This window comes from Mauremys reevesii, linkage group 11 (genome assembly GCF_016161935.1).
Source record: "Mauremys reevesii isolate NIE-2019 linkage group 11, ASM1616193v1, whole genome shotgun sequence".
Taxonomy (NCBI): Eukaryota; Metazoa; Chordata; order Testudines; family Geoemydidae; genus Mauremys; species Mauremys reevesii.
This window is the reverse complement of record NC_052633.1, coordinates 36,697,499-36,710,308: the sequence shown is the minus strand read 5'-3', so window position 1 is coordinate 36,710,308 and position 12,810 is coordinate 36,697,499.

The window sequence follows — 12,810 nt, the reverse complement described above, 5'->3', positions numbered from 1 at the left end:
CTTGCTTTGGATAGTTGATTAATTTTCTACTACTAATCATAAAGAGCAATGAATTATTTAAAAAAAATATGTAGAAGCTACTTAATTCCTATAAATTTGTTTCTGAGAAATGACTTAGGAGTAGTCAAGTGACTGGTAATTTCTCATCCAATATCAAATGGAAGCAAAAAGCTAGTGGGCTCTATGTATTTCTGAAGGTTTAACTAATGAAGGATGGCTGTTTCCGCTTTGAAATTGCTCTTATCTGTTGGTATTTATTTGGGAATTGAAAAAAAAAATGATAAGAAGTTACTTTGGTTATTTATGAAAATGTTTTGGTGAGTCTTCGATATGGAAGATATACCTGAGAGGCTTTGATGTCAGGCCAAAAAGGCAGCATGGTGCCAGAATTACAAGGGTGGGGAGTTAGACATTTAATGAAATCTCCAGCAAGTCTTGTTAAATTTCCTCTTCTTGCCCTTCATGGTGAACTAAAGACTTTTCCCCCTTGATAAGCTACTTGCTCACTGTGGTTCCTGCACCAGGGTGATGCGAGGAGGATTTCTTTTTCCTTCACCTTTGTATGGAGTTGGTGAATTTGAGTACTCAGAATGTCCTGTGTACCATCCTAAGGACTTTGATGCTCTGGATTTCCTTTCCTTTTCATTCCTGTTCTGGTTCTTTGGCAGGGCTGCTGACATGACATCTACTTACCTATAGTTGGGCACAATTCTCAACAGATTCATAGTGTTCTTAATTGCAACTCTTTTCTCTCCTTACTTCTTGGCTTTTTGCCATTTCCTGAAATAAAATACATATTCCTTTATTGAGCTTTTAATTCTGATGCACTGTCTCAGTAACTGGATTTGAAATAGGTCTATTGTATTTCCTCCTTTGTACTCTTTGGGAGTCTGCTCTCCTCCAAATCTCTACCTCTTATATTCCATTTTCTCCCCTCTACCTCAACTCACCAGAATTATCTAGGAAATTCTATGGGCCTCCATGAATTATTCTTTCCCTAAATGCCAAACAAACAATTTAGTTCTTTCCTTGAAAGCACATTTTAGGTTTTTTTGTAAGAAAGCCAGGATTGACCTCCAGTGCTTTTTCATGACTAGTACTACTCCCTATTTTGTCTCTCCGCTGCTGCCAGTTAGAATGTCAGATTTGGTGGTGGGTTTTGTAGTGTCCAGTAGTTATGGCACAAACTTATTTCACATAGGCCACTGGTCAGCCATCAGATGGTAAGGGTTTTTGCTCTCTACTAATCTGAGATTAATGTGACCTACCTCAGTGACCCAGGCGTGAATTTTTCTGTGTCCCAATAGAAATTCTCCAAGACATTCCAATCCCAGTGAGACTATTCCCAGTTCTCCCCCAAAACTCCCACCATCTCTAGGCAGCATTTTTCTGCTACTGAGAATTAGGGATATATTTTCTCTTTTCAGTTTTGTTGGCACTATCCTCTGATAAATAATGGGTTGTTTAGCCTCAAAAAATTATCAGAAGATGTAGCAGGTTTCTCTATTGTGGATTAACTGTTTTCCCTAGTTCTGAATATTATACAGGAAATCACAGAGGGGCTATGGAAAAGAATCGTCAAGCGTAAATTATAAAATCGGAGTTACTAATTTGCCAAGTCCTTTAAAGTCTAAGAAAGAGGCAGATAATATTTGCTAGTGAGCTAGATAAAGTCTTATTTTTCCTCAGTGGTGTGAAGATTGTTTTATAATCAGTATTTTGTATGTAAAAACATGGGAAACGTGTTACAGAATTTTTGTGAGTTATTCTGAAGCCTTACACAGCCTGTACAGACCAGAGTAATGAGTTAGAAATCCTGAGCGTTTTGCCTGAGCAAAGACTGTGAGATCAGGCTCTCTATTACAAATTCAAATAAAATCAAAGTAATGTATGACACAGGCTCTTTTCAATTCTAACAAACTCTCTCTCTCATTTTTACCTTGCCTGCAAATGTGTGTAATAAAATAATCAAAATTTTTCATCATTATGCCTTTATATCTTTCATAAGAGAACCACTCACATTGTTATCTTTATTCACTTCTGTAAAAGAAGATAATGTCTCCTACTTCATAAAACAATCCCTTTTAAAAATGGTTTCATTTTAGAGCTAGTGTTAGGCCATGATGAATTGCTGAATGGTTGATTTCCTGACACTCTTTCTTACTAACCTTTCCTGACAGCTTCTGGATTGCTTTACCTGGTAATTTGCACTATAATAATGGCTACAGTGAGATGTCTCTTAACTATTTCCTTGATTTTTTAACAAGGATTCTTAACACCCTCTGTAGGTGACAAAATGCAATTACAGACATAAAGTGTCCCCCAGAGGATGTCCACAGATGCCACCAGTACTTTAGTAGAGCAACTGTTAAATGAAATGAAAACAAAGAATCAGATTCTCTAAACATCCAGTTCAAATAAAAATTTAATTAAAAGTTATGAAGGTATTTTATTGATTAACAATCTTAGTAATTAAATAGTGTAGTTGACATTTTTTTCTGGTGGATTTGTTCTTCCTTGGAGATCTCTAATTGTTGTATGGCTTTCCATTTATTGATAACTCTGTTTGATGAATACAGATGCCACCTTTTATGGTAGTCATTGACAGAGTAATCATATTGTGAGAAACACCAGGCTTATGTAGTAACAGCTGTTGCAGTTATACATGCTGACATCCATTGGGAAAATGTGTTTGCTGCTATCATGGGTACACAATAAATGGAAGGTGCAATAAAGCACAAGCTAACATTTTGAAAATCCTTACAACTCTAGGAACTTTATTGCAGATTACAAGCACTTTGATCTCTGTCCAGTACTTAAGTCTTAATTATCAGACTAATTGCACAGACTATGTTCATTTTCAGTGGTAATCCTTTTGTGATTAGCTTCTGTGTTCAATAACTGACTTATCCTTTAATTAAAAAGACTATTAACCTTAAGGCTGCTGCTGCATCTTGGGATTAAACCTATACAGAGTTAATATTTAATATCATTGTAAAAGCCTCTGGTGAAAGGTGTAGAATGAAAATATACGGTGATTCCCTTTACTGTAACTTGCTTTACTGATGTATAATAAAGCTATCTACTAAAGTGTGTTTTACTTTGACATCCTACTACATTAAATCCATTATGGGCTTGCAAAGATATGTATACACATTGAGTTAACACTGACCCTGTGCTTGTTTTCAGGCATAGCGTACTCATAGATGTACTACTGTGGGTTATTGGAAGAGGGTGGGAGTTATCCCAGTTTTTAATACACATATATGATCTATGAGTGGTCTAAAAGTCAATGTGCCAGATTTACAGTCCTCCTTTTTCTAATAGTATTTCTGTATTAGTAGTCTGGGGAATTTACATCTTTTTAAATATATGGCAATGAGATATTTATTTAAGATCAGTGGTAGGTAAAGTAAAATGGTATATTCTGGAGGAAGAGGTACCATAGTTTTTGCCCAAGGCCACAGCAGTCTAATGTGTTGAAAGACTAAGGAGCAAATCCAGAGCCATCAATACAACATGTAGAGTTTGCCAAAAAGCCAGATGCTGCTGCAGGAAGCACTGTATATCTTCTCTAGTTTGGCATCTGGGTCCGGCAATGAACAGCCATCCCCAGTGTGCAGCCATGGCTCAAGGTTCTCCTGCTGCACTAATCAAACAAGAACAGGAAAAGAAGGTGATTTTACTAGTCTGTTTTATATAAAACTAGTCTCACCCTAAAGGTGAGCAGCCTCTGTGGATCCATAGCAGAGTTAAGTATTCTCTCTAGGAGTAGGCTACATAAGTGCAAAACCCTTACAACCAACCTTCCAAAGGGCCCTCATTTGACTTATGTCAAGATGTAGAAAACATTATCTAAAGTTGTATCTGTTGTGTTATCTCTAACTATTTGTTCCTTTTCCTTCCACAGAAGTAGAGGAACCTGATCAAATTGGGTTCAGTGAGGACATTTATTACAGCTATTGACTATTTGTTCTTACTAAGGACTGGTGAGTACAGACATTCAAATGGTATGTCAGAAGACATGCACATCCAGTGTAAAGAAAGGGATCGTTAACAAATTGTGGGCCATATCCTCCTTCCATTGAAGCCAATGACAAAAGCCATTTCCTTCAATAGGTCTAGGGTTTTACCTTCTGAGAAGCAATACTTTATTCTTTTCTACTTACCCTATGCTAGTTGTGATAAATAGCATAAAGCACTATTGTATTATCTTACTGCAAGAGCTGCTTGTAATGTTACCTTACTTGTTGTGTTACTCAAATGGTGTATAAGAGTGACCCAATGCGACTGCTTCCTGAATAAGATTGAGATAAGACCATGGTATTTGAAATCAATGGGAGCTCCTCATGCACTGTGATGGGAGAAACAGGCTCCAGAGTTATCATCATCTACTGTTAAATGCTGGCAGAAGCAACATGTGGGCTGGAACATGGGGGTTAATGTGCCCCCCCCCCCCGGATTTGCTGCTTGGTTTGTACTGAGCATGCTCACACAGACTGAGTGTGCACAGTAACATTGCTGAAGCCAGTTGCCCTCACTCTGCCCCCTGACTATTGGCAGGCACAGGTCATCTCTGAGTGCTGGCAGTGCAGATGACTGTGTACAATACATAAATAAAGTCTGAACCCCAAGAAGCCTGGACCAATCCTCTCTTGTACAGAGCGGTTGATCTCAGTGAGCAGATCTATCACAACTACTGCTTCCCAAGTGTGGATGTCCCACACAAGGCAGTATTTCATAGATTATTGTCAGCCACTTCTGCTACACCTAGAACCAAATGGGAAGCCAGGTCAGTCTTTGGAACACTGGTGTAAAATACTCCTTGTGGCTAACACTGCTAAGCTAGTGGGCCAGCCTATTTGGCATTTGTATTTTAAAGAAGCCTTATTGAGGGCGCAGGAACAAACCATCCCGATGTGCAGAAAGAATAGCAAATATGGCAGGCGACCAGCTTGGCTTAACAGTGAAATCTTCAGTGAGCTTAAACTCAAAAAGGAAACTTACAAGAAGTGGAGATTTGGACAGATGACTAGGGAGGAGTATAAAAATATTGCTAGAGCATGCTGGGGTGTAATCAGGAAGGCCAAGGCACAACTGGAGTTGCAGCTAGCAAGGGATGTGAAGGGTAACAAGAAGGGTTTCTACAGGTATGTTAGCAACAAGAAGGTGGTCAGGGAAAGTGTGGGACCTTTACTGAATGGAGGGAGGCAACCTAGTGACAGATGATGTGGAAAAAGCTGAAGTACTCAATGCTTTTTTTGCCTTGGTCTTCACAGACAAGGTCAGCTCCCAGACTGCTACACTGGGCAACACAGCATGGGGAGGAGGTGAGCAGCCCTCAGTGGTGAAAGAACAGGTTAAGGACTATTTAGAAAAGCTGGACATGCACGGGTCCAGATCTAATGAATCCAAGGGTGCTGAGGGAGTTGTCTGATGTGATTGTAGAACCATTGGCCATTATCTTTGAAAATTCATGGTGATCGGGAGAGGTCCTGGATGATTGGAAAAAGGCAAATTCTATAGTGCCCATATTTTAAAAAGGGAAGAAAGAGAACCTGGGGAACTACAGACCAGTCAGCCTCACTTCAGTCCCCAGCAAAATCATGGAGCGGGTCTTCAAGGAATCCATTTTGAAGCCCTTGGAGGAGAGGAAGGTGATCAGGAACAGTCAACATGGACTCACTCCGGGCAAGTCATGCCTGACCAACCTGATTGACTTCTATGATGAGATAAGTGGCTCTGTGGATATGGGGAAAGCGGCAGATGCCTTTAGCAAAGCTTTTGATACGGTCTCCCACAGTATTCTTGCCAGCAAGTTAAAGTAGTATGTATTGGATGAATGGACTATAAGGTGAATAGAAAGCTGGCTAGATTGTCAGGCTCAGTGGATAGTGATCAATGGCTCGATGTCTAGTTGGCAGCCGGTATCAAGCGGAGTGCCCCAGGGGTCAGTCCTGGGGCCGGTTTTGTTCAACATCTTTATTAATTATCTGGATGATGGGATGAATTGCACCCTCAGCAAGTTTGCAGATGACACTAAACTGGGGGAAAGGTAGATACGCTGGAGGGAAGAGATAGGGTCCAGAGTGACCTAGACAAATTGGAGGATTGGGCCAAAAGAAATCTGATGAGGTTCAACAAGGACAAGTACAGAACTCTGCATTTAGGAAGGAAGAATCCCATGCACTGCTACAGGCTGGGGACCGACTGGCTAAGCAGCAGTTCTGCAGAAAAGGAACTGGGGATTACAGTGGATGAGAAACTGGATACGAGTCAGCAGTGTGCCCTCGTTGCCAAGAAGGCCAACGGCATATTGGGCTGTATTAGTAGGAGCATTGCCAGCAGATCGAGGTAAGTGATTATTCCCCTCTACTTGGCACTGGTGAGGCCACACCTGGAGTATTGTGTCCAGTTTTGGGCCCCCCACTACAGAAGGGAAGTGGATAAATTAGAGAGAGTCCAACGGAGGGCAACAAAAATGATTAGGGGGCCAGGACACATGACTTATGAGGAGAGGCTGAGGGAACTGGGGTTATTTATTCTGCAGAAGAGAAGAGTGAGCGGGGATTTGATAGCAGCCTTCAACTACCTGAAGGGGGGGGGGTCCAAAGAGGATGGAGCTACACTGTTCTCAGTGGTGGCAGATGACAGAACAAGAAGCAATGGTCTCAAGTTGCAGTGGGGAGGTCTAGGTTGGATATTAGGAAACACTATTTCACTAGGAGGGTGGTGAAGTACTGGAATGGGTTACCTAGGGAGGTGGTGGAATCTCCATCCTTAGAGATTTCCAAGACCCAGCTTGTCAAAGCCATGGCTGGGATGATTTAGTTGGTGTTGGTCCTGCTTTGAGGAGGGGATTGGACTAGATGACCTGCTGAGGTCTCTTCCAACCCTCATCTTCTATGATTAGCTATAGCTTCTGAGTAATTTTTGAGGGCTGAGTGCATTACACTAATCCAGTCAGGATGCCATAAAAGCATGAATAATAGTGTCAAGGTCCACTTCAAAGAGAAGCAGTCACAATTGCCAAATGGATGTGTATTCCTGCAAAGCTATCTGTGACAACAGGAACAAAGATCCAAATTTGCCCTAAATTACACACATCACTGAAAGTCTTGGCAGACCTTCTCAGACACAATCCCTGCCATTCTTTCTAGATGAAAGATGTAGAACAGAGTGTTAGCCAATGCAGCCCAAACCGTCTCATCTCCCCTTGTGATTTTACATACAGTTAATAGGAATGCAAAACTGGGGAGGTCAGGGGAATACTGCACACAATTGGTTGGAATTTTTAAGTGAGTGACTCCAGCTGTGTCTGTTTCTCTTTTGGGTGATATTGGGTCCCTCAGAGGCACAATACAGCCCAGGGAAGGGGGAACTAAGATGGCTTTAAGCCACGTATTCATCCCCCTGATGCTGGGATGGTTTGGAGGCTGGAGGGATCCACACAGTTTGATTTAGATAAGGGGGTTAGGGCGGCTATGCAAGTTACAAGACTTCAACAGCAAATAGAAAGGGTGTGGAGTGGGGCTGAGAATCTCAACCTTTGTGTTCGCTTTCTGAAAATATTCTAATGCCAGCTTTACTAGTATCAGTGCTTGCAAAAAGGACATGCTAAGCTTTTCTCCACAGGCAAAATTTTGAACTGCAGAACCAACCATTAACAATGTGACTTTCTAACTGAAGTTTACATTTAAAATGTAATTCAGAATGTACATTGGTGTTTTTCCCTTAAGTAGCTAACCATTGCCATGTGGTTTATGCCACTGAACAGTGCAAATTCAGAATTTGTACAATGAGCTGTTCATTAACACTCTACTAAGCAATAATTATTTGCAGGAGAAATTAATGATTCATAAATCCAGACGTGTCACCACTTGTTTGTGGAAACTGGTGAACAGAGAGAGGTAAAATTAATCACATTAATTATTTATAAATGAAATATTGACCTAGTTCTACATGCCAGATTAGAACTCTGAGGACCTATGCATGAGAAAGGTAACTGTCTATCCACCCCACAGCCAGACACCATGCCCTGCAATCTCACTGAAGAGAAGGAATAGAGCCACTCACATGCAATACCGATTGTCCCTGTCTTAGCCTGCTGTGGTATCTGCAAAATCTCATGGTCAGAAGGTATAAAAGGCTGTAGACAGATCTTAAAACAAAAATACAAAAAACCTTCAACAAACCAAACCCCATCATTAGAAGGATTCCAGACAATAAGAACACAACCATTTCTGTACACTACTCAGAGCAAATATCCAACTGGCATGGACTGTGAAAGGCTGAAGACAGATACTGCCAGAGCTTTGCCACTACAGTTTGTGACATCAACTACAAAGGACATCTAGATGGCAGCGTAGCTCAATGTATTAGTTAATTACAAGGTTTAACCATAAAGTTGTAGATTCCTTGAACATGACGACTGCTCATTTGGGGAACCTGTCACTCTGTATTCCCTTAGGAAGGCATTAAGCACCCCTACCCCCAATCGAATTCAGTGGGCTCAATTTTTCTAAGCTGCTGAGGCCTCTTTGTGCTGGGTAAAGTGGCCCTAAACCAGCCAGACACCCAGCACACAAACTTTCCCCATGCTGGGGAGTACATATCATCTGTGAAAGTTAGTAGGGCCCATCACTAACCTACACAGGGACTGGGTGGCAGAGGATCTAGTGGCCACAGTCAACATCCTGTAACTACCACTCTTGGACATAGAATCTGAGCCAATATCTCTGTGCTTGGTTTTACCAGTCACAAGACAAACATGAATGCAGGAAGCATCTAGAGTTTACTAGCACCTCAGTGAATAAAATGGGTTGAAATTTAACCAGAAATGATGTGGCGTTATCACACCAGTCTACCTTTGATCAGTGTTCTTCGTGCCAGAATTTGATACCCTTACTCATGTTGAATAGTACCTACACAGAAGAGTAGTTCACTTGAAATCATGAAGCTACTTGCTTAGTAAGGTGCAATTCAGTGTTAGAAAAGCTATTACAATCTGGCCCTTAGATTGTAAGACCTGTGGGGTAAGATCATGTCTATATGTGTTTGTGCAGGATCTGCCACAATAGATTCTCTCCATCCTGACTGGGATCTCTTGGACAAACAAACAAAGAACCACCACCATCTTATTGGTGCTAAAAGAGAAGCCTCCCCAACTCACAGCGAGAAACACTTGAGTTTCCAGGTGATGGCAGCCCTAACTTGCCAAGTACCCAGCACCCACACAACAATATTGCAATGTCACTATGAAGAAAAATAAAACCTTCTTTGTTCCTATTATCTCCATAGAATAGGCCTTGCCATTCTCATCTGCAATTGACTTCCCTGGAACTAGGTCATCATATGTGGTCTAACCTAGGCAAATGTAACCATTTGTCACAGGTCATCTGTGTACCAAGATGACTTCTGATAGCGTATGGAGACAAGTTGTTTGGGAGTTCATGTATCAGTGGTCAAAGACGCATAGTCATAAATACTGTCATACTAGGTCATTGACAGAGTGGTCCACCACCTCACCCTTAGACACATCAGGCACTGAACCAAGTCAATCAATCTTAACGGGTAGAACAATGAACAGATATCTCACCACAAAAGGTACAAAAGTACACCCTGATTTCAGACTCATAAATGTGATAGGCAAACCATGAAGTATTGTCACTACAAAGTTTATAATCCAAAAACAAAATCCAGAGAGTGCCAATATATGGATGTTGAGTTTGGAGTCTCCTGGCACAATTTCATGGATGTCATTGCCAGCTCAGAGGAGCGATCATATCACAAAGACATTTAATTCAACCAAGAGACTCCAAAGAATGTGGAAAAAATAAAACTTATTATAATTAAAAATTATCATAACCCAGCCCCTTCCTGAAACCACCACCTTGTTTTCAGCTAAATTTAGCATAAGCCAGTTCTCATGAATCTGGTCCACAGTTGTCTCCAGGCGGACAAACTGAACAGGACCCACTGGGCACCGAAAGTATGTATGTGACAATGCAGGATTTAATCATTTGGCTTCTTGTTTTTGTAATTTCCTAACTAAAAATTAGACTTACAATATTTTTTAAATGGCAATGGACTCAGTAAGTCCTTCACAAGAGGCTAGTAAGGATAATTAAGGCTATGTGAGGTCATGGAGAGAGAGGACCAGTACTGTTATGGCTAAGAGACAGTTAACAAGGGTTAGGAATAAGTGGTCAATTTTTATCATGACTAAAGGTAAAGAGTGAGGTGGCACAAGGTCCCATATCAGGACTAGTGTTTAAATTTATCATTGATCTGGGAAAGAGATTGAGAGTAAAGTGGCAAAATTTGCAGGTCAGAGAATACTGGAGGAACTTCAGAGACAAGCTAAGTGAAAGGGTAACATGAAAGCAGATGAAAATTTAACATTGACAAATGCAAAGTAGTGCATAAAGGAAGAAATATTTTAGCTCGTCATATACCTGACTGGATTCTAAATTTGCTCTAGCAGTTCAGGAAAAGGACCTGGGCATCATCAGTGCAAACAGCTCACTGAAGACCTCAGCTCAACATGCAGCAGCAGTCAAAACAAAATAGGCTGCATAAAGAATGGGATGGAGAATTATATAAAGGCAGTATATTAATCAATGGTGCCCCCTGGGTTCAGTTCTGGTCACTCAAACACAAACAGCATTTAGCCAAACTGCAAGGGGGTGGGCAGAACAGCTGATGATATAGGTGATGAGAATGATTACGGGGTCCTAATAAACTCACATAAGAGATTGAAAAGATTGGGGTTGTTTACCTTAGAAAGGGAACATGAAGCAGATATACAAAATAATGTTATGGAGAGGGTAGGTCAGGATTTTTATGCACCTTCTCTGCTAGAACAATAATAAAGGGACCTTCAATGAAATTGAAAGGTGGCAAATTTAACAACCCCCCCACATATTTAACCTGTAGAACTCATTGCCACAAGATATTGAGGCCAAGAGTTTAGTAGGATTTAAAAAACACTTTGACATTTACATTGATAAGAATATCCAGAGTTACCGTAAGGATCAAAGCCAGCTAGGTTTTACAGGGGATATAAAAACCTCACACTTCAGAGTGCAAGACAACTTCTAACTAGTGCAGGCCGGGAAGAACCATTCCCAGTGGGCAGCTTATTTCATTACCACCATCCTCAGGGTTTCTGGTTTATTCCTCTGAAGCATTTGGTGCTGACCACTGTCAGAGACAGGATACTGCACTAGACAGATCACTGGTCAGATCGAGAGTGACAATTTCTGTGTTTTTAAAGGAAAACAGTGTTATCTCTTTATATCATTGTCTAATTTAGATGGCTTTTTTGTTGTTGTTTTTTAGGGGGTGTGCTGGTGGAGGTGGTATTGTGTGTGTTTGTGTGAAGTGCTTAAGGATTTTTATGAAGGCTGCAATATTAGTCTATTTTGGAGGTATTTTATTGATTGAAAGAGAATCAGCTGAACTGAGATGTAAACTATGATTGGCACTGGCCTTAACCCATGTGGCTAATATCACTGATTTGTCATGCTGAGTGATGTGAAAAGATAAACAATTGGTTGTTGATTATTGAACATCTCAACACAGAGCACATTTGGCATGTCAGTTTAGAGGTTATTCTAATGAGCTAGAGTTCCTGCCAATTACTTAAGAGCAAATACCCCTACAAGCCATTTTGTACATCTTCAAGATGTTTAACTAAATTCTAATCTCACTAGCAGATTGCAGATAAGATTGTTAGATGCTAGAATTTGTGCATATGTAGTACTCTAAATATGGTTTTGCATGCACCTGTCTGCTAATCCAGTCCTGTCATTCAGTGACAATGACTAATTAACATATAGTACAGCAATTATTTTAAGAACGGTTATGCTTTTTGCATAGGCTGACAGACTTGTATAATTGAACCATCCCCAGGAGCTTTTTATTTATTTATTGGATTCAAGATTGGGCCCTTAACATCACAGTAGTCCTGGAAAATAACTTGAATATAAAGAAAGGATCCAGGCAAGAGACCCTCCCATGTGTCTAAAGGAGGTCTAACATATCTTTTTGCTATTCCATATACCATAGTGAGTTTTCCTTAAAGGAAAAGCTCTTGGTAGGAAAGGGAATATGGGAGCCAGAAAGTTATAATATAAATATTTATAGTCAAATATCAGTATTAAGCACACTGATTATGTAGAGTTTTAGTTCAATATGGGTTTTTTGGGTATTTCCTTTTCCTGGATCTGAGTATAAGATACTGGATGACAGCCCTGAAAATCAAAGCCCCCTTTCTTCAAGAATGGGTACAGGATGGGCAGTGACTGTGCAAGCTCCCTTGCATAGCAAGCTTCCTCAACCCTGACCTAAAAGCACCCACCAATAGGGCTGAAAGGACAGGTAGTTGTCTATGCCCAGTCTGATATTGGACTCTCTGCTGGGAATGTGAACAAAGATGCCCATTATTGCCGGTTGAGACAATTTTGTGATGTGAATGCTTGGTCACTGAGATTAGGACTGAAACCAGTGCCCTCCTATACTTTCACTTTCACTACTGATCTGGGATGTATTTTAACTGGCAGCCTGCAGGTAGAGACTTCTATACGCCATTACCAATTTTCCTAAGCAAGTGTGAATGGCCCAGTTACAATTTTTTTACTGTATAGTTCATATTCAGTAGAATCTGATCCAGCTTTTTCCCCCACTTAGGGACTATTTTGTTGATGTACAAGTTTGAATCCATTAATGCTAACTGCCCTGACATGCACAAGAGGAGAGTTGACCCCTTAGTATTTTCCAGTTTCCTGTGAGCCTTGCTAGGTCAAA